The sequence below is a fragment of the Pinus tabuliformis genome, chromosome 3_1, assembly GCF_031772625.1.
Source record: "Pinus tabuliformis cultivar Carrire ecotype Pingquan chromosome 3_1, CPIR1, whole genome shotgun sequence".
NCBI classification, from domain to species: Eukaryota; Viridiplantae; Streptophyta; class Pinopsida; order Pinales; family Pinaceae; genus Pinus; species Pinus tabuliformis.
In genome coordinates, this window is record NC_142301.1 from 921,671,246 (window position 1) to 921,687,151 (window position 15,906).

The 15,906-nt window shown below is 36.4% G+C and overlaps 1 protein-coding gene across 4 annotated transcripts in view; it reads left to right on the plus strand.

Moving 5' to 3' along the window:
* The window catches only part of LOC149190752 (kinesin-like protein KIN-7C, mitochondrial), a 397,121-nt gene that overhangs the window by 380,382 nt on the left and 833 nt on the right, over positions 1–15,906 (plus strand). Inside the window, exon 27 of one of the 4 annotated variants that reach the window (XR_016256019.1) lies at positions 15,099–15,255. The exons of the other annotated variants lie outside the window; for them this stretch is intronic. The gene's annotated coding sequence lies outside the window, so the exon portion shown is untranslated. The remainder of the gene's footprint in view (positions 1–15,098; positions 15,256–15,906) is intronic. 4 annotated transcript variants of the gene reach the window in all.

Genomic DNA, 15,906 nt, shown 5'->3' on the forward strand with positions numbered 1-15,906 from the left:
ACAGTAATCCTTGAGGTCATTGTAATTTGAATTTAAACAAGAGTTTCAAAGTAAAGGAGCAGAAGCTGTAATACATATAGCCAAATTGTCAGATACGGAAGCTACAGGTTTAGATTGCAGATTTTTGGAGTTATGATAGAAGTATGAGTAATGTTTTAGACACAAATGTGCATCAGTGTACAGAGGCATTAGCATCTTGTTATGCCATCAGGAGTCTGCACAACAGTCAATCTTCAACAAGGATACAATTGACAATAGAATTCACACGAGCATCAACATTGTTGTTTTGTATATCCTTGTAATTGATACTATGTACAGATGGGCAAAAATCACCAATGATTATAGCAGTTTGGCCTAGAACTAAACAGAGTTGCCTTGATAACATATTGTTGAAGTTGTAGAGGACAGAAGTGTTAAGATTCTGAGATTAAGATCTTTTATTGATAACAGAGATGCAGGAAGAATAGATCTACAGTGATCTTCTACAACGACATTGTTAAGGTTTGCTGTGTATTATCAGAATGCTGAAGATGGTGGTATTGTTGTCTTTGTATTTTGTTATAATGTATGATCATTGATGTATGATTATAAATTAGAACTTTAAATTTATTGTTTTATATGATATTAGAAATTTAGATAATGATATTCATATCAATGATCATGCTTTGCAGCGTTTCAATTCAAACCAAATTGTCATAGTGGACTCAATTAATAAATTATATTTTATATTTCTAAGTTTTTAAGACCCTGACACTCCCCCACGTTTCCTAAAAATGGTGGGGAGCTTTTGCATAGGCCGCTTCCGCGCCCCCTCTCTCCCTCGCCCCCTCGTCCCGAAACCTTGGTGGAACATTGTAGATAAACCAATGCTCCCCATGTGTTTCGTGACATGGACTAACCACCTCTTATGGATCCTTATCTCTGGCGATGTGATCATTGACTAACTCCTACGAGTTTTTGTTCTAACGGCAATCGTGATTCCCAACAATAATGCTAGTTACCTTTAATTGATTGGCATCACCGCTACCTCTTGTTCCTCTGTTGCTCTGTAACTCTAGTCGTAGTTGATTTTGGGCAAGCAAGGATTTAATTGCTTGTGGGATGCCAAGGATAAGAACAATTGCAATCTCGATCGATCAAGGCATAGCCTAGAGCCGTTGATGTTCAATGACCAATGTCGAGTGAACCTAGTATGCAGCGATACCTTCCATTTGTGCTTCGCGGATGTGCGGCTCTCACAGTGTTCCCTCTGCACATCTGCAGAACAAGCGCCACTTGCAACAACGAGAAGAATGGTGTGAATGATAGCACTGGGCGACATTACAGAGAGGGGATGTGCGTGACGAATATGCAGAGCATTGTCCTCGACCTCTTACAGTTGATGGTTAGTTTTATTTGATTGTAGATTTGGAATTCTGAGAGGTAAAAGTGATAAATTCAGCCGAGATATATTGCCAAAATATAATATCCAAATAAATTTAGCACTATACTCAAAATGAAAAATTCATTATCGAGATGTTGATTGCTTGAAGTCTTCTACGTCGATTAAGAAACCGCTGACAAACATAAAATCTGCTTTTGATTCCAATCTGGGATTAGATATCAAAGCGTCGTCCTAACAACATGCTTTATCTGGGATTTATAAGAAGATAACAATTAGCCTTATGTCAATGGCCTGAAAGGGATCTCTGTTTGGCTCGATTATGTTGTGATTCGGTCTTTTCTTTATTCTAAACCTATTAATGGTGACCTATGGAGTGATGGTATTATTATATTATTTTTAAATAGGAGAAATTTGTGTGTAGAATAAATGTATGTAATGATGAACTTCATAATCAAATAAAGAGGTTATTTTGTAAAACTGACTCTAGATAACTTCAATATCTAGACGGCTTCCGTAGACAACTAGCGAATACAACGATTGGTACCCATGTATCTCGGTGGACGGGAGCTCATCCATAGAATGACTAGTAGTTTAGTGATTCCAAACATGTGATTGATTGTCTCTGAAGTAATTATTTTAAGAGATCAAGTGGTGTAAAACTCAATATGGATGGTTGTCTAGATAGTTTGCAGTTGTGGATCTAGGGAAAGATTCCTCATTTGTCGAAGATGTGGGAATGGTCTTCTCATGAGGTTATGCGATAGCTTGGGACGTTGTTTAGTAATTGACTTCAGGAGATCTATGGTTCGGTTGTTCAAGACTGGAACTCGGGAATCCAATTTGCCAATTACACCTTTACGAGGGTTATGAGACAACTTGATGGAGTTGGCTCTATGAGATTTTGAAGATGTTTAAAGAAGCTAATGAAGACGTTGCAGACAAGAAGATCAAGACAAGTACTCGTTAAGGGAGGGACTTGGAGATTTAACTCTTACTTGTCTTGTGCACATTGAATGAGATTCCTCATCATAAATGTAATTGTTGGTTAATTGTTAATTAGTTGGAACTGAGATATTTAGTTCCTAGTTTAGTGTTTGGTTGAGATATTTACTCAACTAATTGATTGTGTGGTTAAGATAGAATTATTATCTTCAACCAATGTTTGATGTATTTATATTTGTGATTAATCTAATATCAGTGAAGTTTTTGGTGTGCCACTGGTTTTACAATATACCTAGTTTTTGCCATTGGGTTTTGAGACATTTTAGCAATTATTCATATTGAAGCACTGTTCAATCACTTGCTTGATCTCCCATTGAATCCCCTAAAAGCCATATATGAATCCACATTGATGCATTTAATGTTGTGGTTGAATGTATTATATTCCTCACAAAAATATTGGAAATCTGATTGCTTTGGTTAATCTTGGTTCAGCGATGAAGCCCAATAGAATATACACATCTATTAAATGAAATGGAAAATTGTTGGGTAGGATGTGCCTATGTTAGTAAAACATTAAATTTTTCCTCCGTACTCTTTGAGATTATGACAAGATGGAACTCATCATATATCATCCATCCCCATAGATGATACTCCAAACAGCATTAAATATGAGATTGTCAGTTGCCTAGTGTTGATAATGGCCTTTCCAACTCTAAAACACTACATCATGCCCAACCAAAATGTGCAGGGTACAATTTCCTCGAGGGTCCATGGAGGATGTATCAAAGGCATTTTCATCTCCGAAACAATACCTCATGCTCGTCCAAAATGTACTAACTGTGTAATAAATAGTTTTTCTATGCTTCTCCATGTCCGTCTAAAGTGTACTAACTATGTGCTAAATAGTCTCGTCTAGGCTCCTCCATGCCCGTCCAAAATGTACTTTGTCCCAAATAGTTTCCTCTAGGCTCCATGGAGGAGATCTCGACTCCACTTGTGCATTAGTTTTTGAAACACCTCTCTCCTTTATGTTGTACTTTGTTTTCTCAAATCAATCAAGATTACTATATGCGTGCTGGGTCCTTGAAAGGTGTAAAATAAACTTAAAACTGTTTCCAAGTTTCAAGCATTTGTTTCAGACCATCAATATGCTTCCCACAGAAAAGTAATAAATATTATATCGGTTGGGATATTTATATACATGGTTGGATCTAAATATTTCAAGACTTGCAGCATTTATTACTCTACAGCTAAGTGGATATTGATTGCCTTTGTCTCAAGTGTTTCATTAACACAATTTTCATTGCACCCATTTTTTTGGAGCTGTTTATGCTTTTTCGTGAATCGTTTCACCCATTAAAAATTTTGAATATTGCATTTAAAAGGTCACAATAAGCACACAAATTTAGAACTTTAATTGTAAAATTATTTTATTTAAATTAGGCTAAAATCATGAAGGCTTGGTAGCCCCTGAAGAGGTTGTCCTCTGAATAGGCGACGTGCATATTGTTTTCCTTTGTCTCGAGTGTTTCATTAACACATTTTTCATTGCACCCATTTTTGAGGATTGTTTATGCTTTTTCATGAAGTGTTTCACGGTCACCTATACATTTTTTTCCAATATTGCATCTAAAAGTCACAATAAGCACACAAATCCAAAACTTTAATTGGAAAATTAGTTTATTTAATTAAGTTAAAATCATGAAGGCTTAGCAAGCCCAGAAAAGGTTGTCCTCTCAATTGCTGTTTCCTGTGATTAGTTCCTTCTTTTCAATCTGCAACAATACTTGCAAATTTCCACTACTTTCTTTGTAACTTGAGATTTCATTGTGCCCATCCATTTCATGTTGGATGGGGCGAGCCTAGTGGAAGTGGTTGAATTCAGATGTATATAAGCTTGACATAGTTTTGGCCATCTAAAACCAATCTCATATAAATAGAAGATGAGTAATAAAGTTATCTAATTTTATTGTGCCGAGAAGGGCTCTACTGTCTAGTATGGGAGAGATGTTGCCATGTAAAATTAAATGTAAGGAAATAAAATAATGACTACATTAAAAAATTTTAAAATGTTAATAGCAAAAAGATCTTTCAATATTGAACATACATATTAAAAAAAAATCAATGGAGGCCATAAACAAAACACTTCAATATCAGCGGTAAATAACATAATTACATCAATTTTATATAGAGAGATAAAGTAAAATAATATCGGGGATGTTACATTTAAAAATAATAAAATAATACTTATATTAACAAATTAAAAATAGTAATAGCAAAAAAAAATTAATGTCAGTCATAAATAAAATACTTCAATTTCCACTTTAATTTTATATCAACTTCATATAAAGAGATAAATTATTTGAAAGTTGAAAAAAAAAAAAACAACAACAACAACAACTAATTTACTTTTTAGTATCAGGGAAATATGTAATTTCTTCAATTTCCACCTTAATTTTACATCAACTTTATATAGAGTTGTAAATTAATAGAAAATAAATTAATTAATTAAAAAAAATAATAATTTACTTTTTAGTATCAGAGATCTTCACTACTTAATATGAAGATGTCAGAAAATAATATTATTAATATGACATGATGTGTAATTCATTCTATTCTCAAGTTACATTTAAAATATTTCAATTTCCATATTAAATAACACAATTTTATATCTATTTTATATAGAGAAAAATAAAGTAATTTAAATTAAAAAAATTCTTATATTTTCACTTTTTATTGCTAGGGAGATGTGTAATTTATTTCATTCTTAATATGGAGTTAATATATAATATTTAAAAAATATTAATAACAAATAAAAGTTTGATGTGAGTTATAAATCAAATATTTCAATATGCATATTGAGTAAAATATTTTTAACATCAAACATATATAGAGGGAGAAAGCTTGAGAGAATTCTTATTCCATAAAATTCAAAATGTGAGAGAGATTTGTAATTTTCTCAAATTTTAATATGGATTTGATATGTTTAATAATTAAATTTATGCATATATAAAACAAATATTAAAAAAAAACATTGTATATGAGAGAGAGTATATGCTATGAATATATATTTTCTATTTTTGAATGAGGGGGCATGTGTTAACATGTTAATGTGAAGAATGTGAATCATATATAAGATATTTCATTTTCTACGTATATATTATAAAAAATAAATAAATAAAAAATTATAGCTAAAATCTTTTATTTTTGTGTTTCTCAAAATCAGCATAGGTCCATCGTGACTGAAGAAAATTTTAGTAAAAAAAAGAATCCATTGTATATGAAAGAGAGGGTATATGCTATGGATATATGTTAGTTCTTATTATTACTATTATTATTATTCATTTTTAAGGTCATGACCAAGCCAGACACCAAATTTGTGTATGAGACCCCCTTGTTTGTGGGACAAGGGACCCACCTCCGCACAGCGATTTGACTGCTAAGTCTACGAAGGCATACATACTCTACCCCCCTCTAGTTTTGAACTTCTGACCTCTTAGGAGGAAACACATGCTCTTAACCATTAGGCCCACTCAAGCCTAAAATGTATTAACATTAAAATGTGGAGAATGTGAATCATAAATAAAATATTTCAATGTCTACACATATATTATATAAAATAAGTGAAAAGAAAAAATAAAAATTATATAGGTAAAACTTTTTATTAGTGTGTTTCTCAAACCAGCATAGATCCATCCTAACTCAGGGTCTACAAGGGCCTAGAGTAATCAAAGGTGCAAACATTTCCTCAAGTTTTCAACTCAAAAAAAGGTTTGTATCTTTAAAGATTTGATTCCTCTCGGCCCTTAAAATGGATCTATGAGAGAGGTATATGCTATGGATATATGTTATTAACATTTTAATGTGGAGAATGTGAATCATAAATAAAATATTTCAATGTCTACATATATATTATATAAAACAAGTAAAAATAAAAAATAAAAATTATATAGGTAAAACTTTTTATTAGTGTGTTTCTCAACACCAGCATAGATCCATCAACACCAGCATAGATCCATCTTAACTCGGGATCTACAAGAGCCTAGAGTAATCAAAGGTGCAAACCTTTCCTCAAGTTTTGCACTCAAAAAGAGGTTTGCATCTTGAGAGATTTGATTCTCACTGCTTTTGGTAGATCCAAGTTAAAATGAATCTATGCTGATAGCAAGCAATTACCAATATAAGAAGTCGTAAAACCCATCATTCAGGGACTTTAATCGATTATTTGGATATATCTAGAAATGGACAAAAGCCTTAAGACATCATTTCAACATGCACAAACTTGGATCATAGTATAACTCTTAAGATGCACGTAATTATGTTCATTTCTTATTAGATAAAAATGTCCTTTTGCCACAAGATTAGGTTACTCCATTGAGTTTTTGTTTCTACTTTGTAATCCTCCTTTCTAAATGTCTTAAACAACATGAATGATATTTTTTTAGGTCTATCTTCCTAAACAAAATCCTCCACTTACTGCTTGATGATAAGATCCTATTTAATCACAACTCTGTAATGGAGATACCACAAAATTGATCTTTCCTCATCATGTGTTCCCTTCCCTAAATCACTGCAGCATTTCCATTATCCCATTAAGAGGGCATACCAGTTTTAGTAAATACCTCAAGCAGAGTATTAATATTCATTAGCCTATTGATACCTTCACGTATGAAGTGAACAGCTAAATGAACAAGTAGTGGCAGCAACAATGAAGTGAACTATACACAGAATGAACAGGCAATGGTGGTTGCCTAAGGAATTTGATGGGGCTTAGTTGTGACCTTCTGACAGATCTGATGGTCAAGAGATTCGCTTTTTGGAAAATAATAAGCCATAGTCTAATGAAGCTATAATTTTGCCCAGAAAATAATGGAAATTCCAGTATAATTTTGAAAACATTTGGTAGAATTTTTTAAAAATACCAGTTACAGTTGTCAATTTTCAGGATTTTGGGTGTCCGGTTCTTGATAGTGCTGAATCTATTTCCACTATCAAAAAACGATTTAAACATTCCCAAAATTAAATTTCTTGGAAATTTTATCACCAAATTTTAGCTAAAATTTAGTAGCCGTAAAAAATTATGACCTCAATAGACAACGCCAAATAATAATGGTGCCAGATACCAATTTCACTAGAGAACAATTTAGTTATGGCTTGTAATCATGTTTTGATGGTGAAGAATTTCAACCCCCACTCCGGTTATCAGTTTTCCTTATCACTCCATACACTTAGTTTTAAATCCAAGCATGATAAAAAAATCTAAAATCTGGAAATGACAATATTTTCTGAAAACACAAATTTAGAGATTTTACAAACATTGAAATTGCAGAAATAAAACACAGCAAAATTATGACAACCACACACAGAAAATAACACAGTGATTTTTGGTCAATGTGGCCCTGGAAAAAACCCCCTACAACTCTTGGGGAAAACTAGTTTGAGAGCTCCTCTTTATTTCTAAAAATGTTTTTACAGAGAAACTGAAATACACAGTAAAAATTCCAGCAACCACAAATTACAACTTATCACGATTTTTGTACTTGAAGTCCGCCTCAAATATCGTGCCAATTAGCAAACAGCGAAAACTAAAATATTTCCAGCGATAAAACAACATTAAACATTGTACGACCTGCCTCGAAAAATGTGCCTAGAACTTGTACGGACCATATGGATTTCAACAGTATGGCTACCTCGAAATTTGTGCCCTTGTTGTTATCCCTCTTCCTTGATTTTTGTGCCTTTCTCCTACTGTATGGTTTTGCCTTGGGATGTGTGCCAATAAATGTTGCTACTCAGATTTGCTGAAATGTCTTCTTGCTGCTCTCCTTCACTTCCTCACTACTCAGAAATTTTCTCGTAACTCTCTCTTATCTTTCTCTCAAATGCTCATGAAAGAATGAATTGATCTTTTTCTCTTCTCTTCTCCTTTTACTCTCTAAATGACATTTTCTGTTACCCGAAGATCTAGTGGCTGAGATTCATTTAGATCTAAGAATGAGAATAAATGTGCATTTATTCTCACTTTCTATTTTTTAACTTACCCACTTAAATAAAGACCCACTTAGCCTTTTATTTCCATAATCACTTTTTCACTTTCTAATTCTTTATTGACTTTAATAAAGTCACCTTTAAATTAAAATGTAACTTTACCACTTATAAAATCACTTTTAAATTAGAATGTAACTTTACCACTTATAAAGTCACTTTTAAATTAAATTGACTTTACTACTTATAAAGTCACTTTAGGAGAAAAGTACAAATAAATTTGGACACTTTTCCTTAGGCCAAAGATCAAAGCCATAGGGAACTACTTGTCCTCTGATACCCAGATTTTAACACTCCCTCTTACCGAGGAAAGTGTTCCTCACCACTCCCATCTTGTCTCTGAAGTAGACATGCTTGCCCCGTGGCAAGGCTTTGGTGAAAATGTCCACTACCTGCTCATTTGTGGAAATGTACTCAAGCTTGACAGCTCCCTTTTGGACATAGTCTCTAATGAAGTGATATTTGATCTCAATATGCTTTGACCTGTCATTAAAAACTAGATTCTCCGTGAGTTTTATGCAACTCTGGTTATCACAGTAAATTACTGAAGGTCTCAATGCCTAACCAAATAGACCAAACAACATCTTGTGAAGCCATATGGCTTCACAACAAGCCAAACTAGCAGCCATATACTCTGCCTCAACTGAGCTCAATGCAACTGACTGTTGTTTCCAGCCGATCCACGTCCAACCCAACCCAAAACAGCATCTGAAAGTACTCTTCCTATCTAAAGCACAACTTGCCCAATCTGAATCTGTGTACCCTGCCAGTCTCACTCCATCACCCTGTCTATAATCCAGACCAAAATCCACAGTCCCTTGCAAGTAACGAAGAATGTGTTTTGCAGCCACCCAGTGCACTCTCCTAGGCTCACACATGAACTGACTCATAGTGTTAACTCCAAAACATATATATGGTCGAATGTTGACCAAATACATCAATTTACCAATCAGCTATCTGTATAGAGTAGGATTCACCAACTCAGAATCAGAAGCGTGAAGCTTCTTCCAGTTAGTGATCATAGGTGTAGACATGGGTTTGCAGTCCTCCATGTGAAATCTGCTAAAAATATCCACAATGTACTGCGCTTGCCCAAGGAAGAAATGCCCTTTCTCCCGCCACACCTCCAATCCTAGAAAATAATGCATCAAGCCGATATCCTTCATCTCAAACTCTGAAGCAAGATCTCTCTTGCAACCCTCAATGAGTCTCTCTGCACCAGTGATGATCAAGTCATCAGCATACAACACCAGAATGAGAGGCTCCTCACCCACCACAATGAAGTATAGGTTTGAATCAGCCTCACTCTTTGTGAAACCCAACTATTGCAAGTATGTATCAATCCTCGAGTGCCAAGCTCTAGGAGCTTGCTTCAGGCCATAGAGTGCCTTTTTCAATCTACATACATGGGACTCCTTCCCATGCACCTCAAAGCCCTGTCACTGCTCAATAGAAACCTCCTCCTAAATGAAGCCATTGAGAAATGCAGTGTTCACATCCATCTGGTGGATCTTCCAGCCCATCTCTGCTGCAATCGATATAATGGAGTGAATAGATGTATACCGAGCTACGAGAGCGAAGGTTTCCTCATAGTCAACTCCCTCTCGCCACAAATCGAGCCTTGAACTTCTCGATGTTGCCATCTACAACATGCTTTATCTTGTAGAGCCATCTAGAAGTAACAACTGATTTACCTTCAGGCCTCGGCACTACCTCCCAAACATCATTCTTCATAATAGAAGAATACTCCTCCATCATGGCCTCTCTCCAGACCTGCTGGCTGGCTGCCTCCTCATAACTTGAAGGCTCGGAGTCAACAATGATTGTTACCAATGCCATGTAACTACAGAACCGCTCAGGTGGTTTACTCTCTCTAACATGTCTCTTTGGCCCAGCAACTGATGTGGCCTCGCGTAAGGTATCTTGAAGCCACTTGGGCTTCCTCTTCCCTGAGCATACTTCTCCCACCAGAGTGAAAGAATACTCATAATCATCAGAAGCCTGAACTCATGAAGGCCTGCCAACTGACCTCATGCCTGAATATGTGCCTGTAGATGTTGAAGTACCATGTGAACTGTCCATTAGTGGACTACCCTGTGAACTGCTCTGTGGACTATCCTGCATGCCGCCCGAAGAACAACCCACCTGACTCTGAGAGCCATTGCTCACTGTTTGACTTGACACTGTAATCAATGTACCTCCTGATCCCTGACCACTGGATCCTTGTGACTGACCTAGCTGCCCCTAAGGATCTAGTGACTCTGGATACTCTAGCTCCCATGACCTCCTGAAAGCTCTCTCCTCCTCGAACTTCACATCCTGCCTGACAACCACTTTCTTCTGCACAAGAATATAAATCCGATAAGCTTTCGAGGTCTTGCTATAACCCACAAAGATGCCATTATCTACAGTGGGCTCTAGCTCGGTCTTGTTCTCCTTGGAGACATAAGAATATGTAAGGCACCCAAAGATACGAAAGTGCCCAACATCACGCTTCTTCCCAGAAAATGCCTCCTTCGGAGTCACAGTCCTCAAGGCACGATGTGGACCCCTGTTCTACTAGTACACAACAGTGTTGCAGGCCTTTGCCCACAAAAAAAAAGGTAACCCCTGATCATGAAGCATGGCTTTGGCAGCCCCTACAATGGATCTGTTCTTCCTCTCTGCACCCCCATTTTTCTGGGGGTTGTAAGGAATTGTGAACTCCCTCCTAATGCTTGCCTCAACACAAAAATCAACAAACTCACCAAGGTTATACTCTCCTCCATTGTCCAACCTGAGGACCTTGATCTTCCTACCTGTCTGGGTCTCCACAAGAGATTTGAACTCTTGAAACCGCTTGAAGACCTCACACTTGGTCTTCAAAAAATAAATCCAGGTCTTCCTGGAGTGGTCATCAATGAATAAAACATAGTACTCATAGCCACTCAAGGATACATGAGACATCTGACCACTCACATCGGTATGAATCAAGTCAAGGATCCCTGTGGCTCTGCTGTCACTGCTGGGAAAAAGGGATCTGGCAAACTTCCCCATAGCACATCCTCTGCATACATCAAGGTGATCAGAACTGAAATCTGGCACACCAATGGTGATCTCCCGCAATGTACTCAAGGCCCCATGATACATGTGCCCCATCCTGCGGTGCCAAATCTCACACAACTCTAAACTGCTAGATCTATTGTCGGTCCTGTCTCGGGTGCTGCTACTCAATGCCATCAGGAGCTGGAATGAGAACTTGTACACCTTGGCATGGCGCACACCAATCACTCTAGCTGAAGAAGTTGGAGTTCCCCTAGGATATATAAGCACCTGCCCTCTCCTGAACATCACATCATACCCTCTGTTCTCAAGTGTTGAAACGGATATCAGGTTCTTCATTCCAGGCACAGATAGAACACCTGACACTTTCAAGGGAGGTTTGGGTCCCCTATCAAATGCCAATGTCCCCACACTAACTACTCTAACCATGCTGTCATCACCAAGTCCTATCTCCATATCAGTATCGTCCTCTAAAAGCTTTGAGAAGTACTCTCTGACTCCTGTCATGTGGCGGGAAGCACCACTGTCAACATACCAAATGCTAGAAGATGCTCTGTTAGTAGTGGAGAGTGCACACTCCCTCTGAACCTGTATGGCAGGTGATTCTGCACTAGTGGTCTCACAAGCTATGAACCCAAACTCCCGATCAAAGATCTCTAAGAAGCTCTCTATCTCTGCAAAAGCTGCCATGGGTTTGTTTCTTCCTTTCTTGTTCTTCTTCTCCGGACACAACAACATAGTGTCCCAACTTTTGAAAATTTCAACATTTGATTTTGGAATAGTCCTTCTCCTTGTTCTGCTGCTTGCCTTTACTTTTGCCTTTGCCTCCATTGTTGGAAGTTTGCTTCTTTGCTCTGCCATTCTTACCTCTTGCTAACAATGCCACATTGTCATCCTCCTCCACTTGTTTGGCTACCCCAAGATGGTTCTTTCTGATCTCATTCTGAATGCAATCATCCCACAACCTCTCCCATCTGGAAAGGTTTTCCCATGCAACAATGCCATCCACAAAATTTTCCCAAGTCCTGGGAAGACAATTCAAAGCAATCCTCACCAACTCAGTGGGTGCAATGATCTCACTTACAACTGCCAACTCATCTCTTACTGAAGTGATCTTTGTGAGGTACGTTGTAGCACTATCAGTCTTAGCCATTTTAATGGCCTTCAGTTTCTCCTTTAGGAACATTTTTCTGTTTTCATTTGAGCTCTGGTAAAGACTGATCAAGGTTGTCCACATCTCATGTACATAAGTCTTTCCTCTCGCATGAGGAATGACATGATCTTTGATTCCTTCCAGAATAAATATTTTTGCCTTAGCATTCTTTTTGTTAAACTCTGTCAACTGTACTGGGTCAGTAAGCACTGCTACTGGGTTCTGTGTGGTATTTACCATAATGCCTCAAACTACTTCCTCAAAGATGCTCTGGATTCTCTCTTTCCAGGTATTGTAGTTGTTTTGCCCATCCAACCTGTCTTCAACTCTCAAACTCAAAGACATATTTCACTGTCCTACCTAACTGAAATTCTTCAAATTTGTGGTAAAGGTTTTTGTTTTTTGTGTCAAAATCAATTTGCTGTAATTTTGAATTTGATGTCCCAAACTGCACTTTTCAGCCAACTATGCTCCGATACCATGAAGAATTTCAACCCCCACTCTAGTTATCAGTTTTCCTTATCGCTCCATGCATTTAGTTTTAAATCCAAGCATGATAAAAAAATTTAAAATTTGGAAATGACAATATTTTCTGGAAACATAAATTTAGAGATTTCACAAATGCTGAAATTACAGAAATAAAACACAACAAAATTATGACCACCACAGAAAATAACACAGTGATTTTTGGTCAATGTGACCCTAGAAAAACCCCCCTACAAATCTTGGGGAAAACCAATTTAAGAGCTCTTTTTTATTTCTGAAAATATTTTTACAGAAAAACTAAAATACCCAGTAAAAATTTCAGCAACCACAAATTACAACTTATCTCGATTTTTGTGCTTGAATTCCGCCTCGAAATCATGCCAATTAGAAAAGAGCCAAAACAGAAAATTTTTTAGCAATAAAACAACATTAAATGTTATACAGTCTGACTCGAAAAATGTGCCCAGAACTTGTACGAACTGTACAGATTTCAGCAATACGGTTGCTTCGAAATTTGTGCCATTGTTGTTATCCCTCTTCTCGATTTTTGTGTCTTTTTCTTGATGTACTGATTTGTCTTGGGATGTGTGCAATAAATGTTGTTGCTCAGAGTTGTTGAAATGTCTTCTCGCTGCTCTCCTTCATTTCCTCACTAAGAGATTTTCTCCTTGCTCTCTCTTTTCTTTCTCTCAAACGCTCATGAAAGAATGAATTGATCTTTTTCTCTTCTCCTTTTACTCTCTAAATGACATTTTGGATTACCCTGAGATTTAATGGTTGAGATTCATTTTGATCTATGGATGAGAATAAATGTGCATTTAATTCTCACTTTCTATTTTTTAACTCACCCACTTAAATATAGACCCACTTAGCCTTTTATTTCCATAGTCACTTTTTCACTTTTTAATTCTTCATTGACTTTAATAAAGTCACATTTAAATTAGAATGTAAACTTTACCACTTATAAAGTCACTTTTAAACTAGAATGTAACTTCTCCACTTATAAAAGTCACTTTTAAATTAAATTGATTTGACCACTTATAAAGTCACTTTAGGAGAAAAGTACAAATAAATTTAGACACTTTTCCCTAGGCCAAAGATCAAAACCTTAAGGAACCACTTGTCCTTTTGTAGCCAAATTTTAACATATGGTGCCACTTATTGTCAATTTCTTTTGCATTATGCTCCTCACACGACCACTATGGAGGGCAACTAATACCCTTCTTTGTCCAGTGGAACTACCCCTCTTAACTACCCCTCTTACTGAACATCGGGTTATGTCTTACCTTTGACAGTCACACCATCTAATAGCCTTCTTTCTCCGGTGGAACTACCTCTCTGACTGGAACATCGGGTTATGTCTTACCTTTGACAGTCACACCATTGTAGCTCGATATTGGTGGCTCTTATCTTTAGGCCTATTTTTTTAACCTGCTTCAAGCTCTCTTAATTATGGTTTGTGTTTAAGAGTAGTGGTAGTAATGACGTGAGATCAAGAAAGCTAATTCAGTCAGACGACCTCCAATATTTCTAGTCTCTTTTAATTTGCAATAAACAGATTTAAAGAAAAAAAAAGGAAATTTTGAATTATGAGTGGGAAATGGCCAATCTGTAATCAAAGACCTGGTAATTCAAAGAAAATGTAAAAATTAGTCTCAATGAGTTGAACGGCCAGCTTTCAAATAGACTTCGCAAAATTGGTGTGGCCAAAAGCCAATTCAAGAAAGGAATAATAATTCGTTTATTTAGGAATATCTAACATGAGAAGTACATTAAGTCAAAATCCATAAGAACAAATAAGATATAAATAATTGAATAAGATATGAATTATGATCAGAGTGTAGAAATTACCATATATTGTAATCTTTAATTTTAATATATATACATATACCTTTTGGTCTCTATAGGCTTGTCTCTTTACCTATAAATGCTTATGCTTATGGCATATCGTAAATATTGCAAAGTACGTCACAATGAGTTTAGCCGTACAAGAGTCCACTTGGATTGGAAACGGTCCCATTGAAAACCTTTCTTTGATTATTGTAGGGATCAGCTTTATGCGAAGAGCACTCGGTTTTTTCTCGTGCAAATAAACGTTTAGAAGATAGGCGGTCCAAGATGATAAGCCAGATGTGTTTGAAGATTTAACGGCATTTTGAGAGTACATGTATCCTTTGAAGTTAGTGTGCTTGGAAGATGGTTGGTAAATAACAATATCCTAATGGCTAATGACATGCTTCCTTGTACAAGCTTTACAAATGACAATGGTTTTATTCATTACAATCTAGAAACAGTCGAGTCTTTTTGTGGGGCTGCAAGGTGGCCCAAACTTTCTGGGATTAGGTTGTGACAGAGAACCACGCCATTCACTGCCCCCTACACTGACAGGATATCATATTTGAAGAGAAGTGGACAACTAATCATCCAAGAAGAGGCATATGGGACCTGGGTTACTCTGAGATTCTCAAGTATCTCCTTTTCTTTGAGAAGAGGCAGCCAAGCTGTTTTCAATGGAGAAAATATATTTGTTTCCAAGAAAACAAGTCAAAAAGTAATATAAACCATAAACAGACAGGCATCCCATATGAGAGAATAAAATCTACTTTGCAGCAACAAATTCATTGTATGGCCCAGGTACTGAAGTAGAAACTTGCATATCTGATGTTGACTATTTAAAATATAATCTAATTCCGAAATAATTCATTCATCCTGGACAATCTAAAATATGATAGCAAGTTTTTAAAAAAATAAAGGCTAAATGTTTCATGTTAATCCACTAATCGAAAACCTCCATGGATGAACTCAAGAACTCTACTTTTCAGTGAAATGTTGTATGTATGCTTGCAGCTTTAGG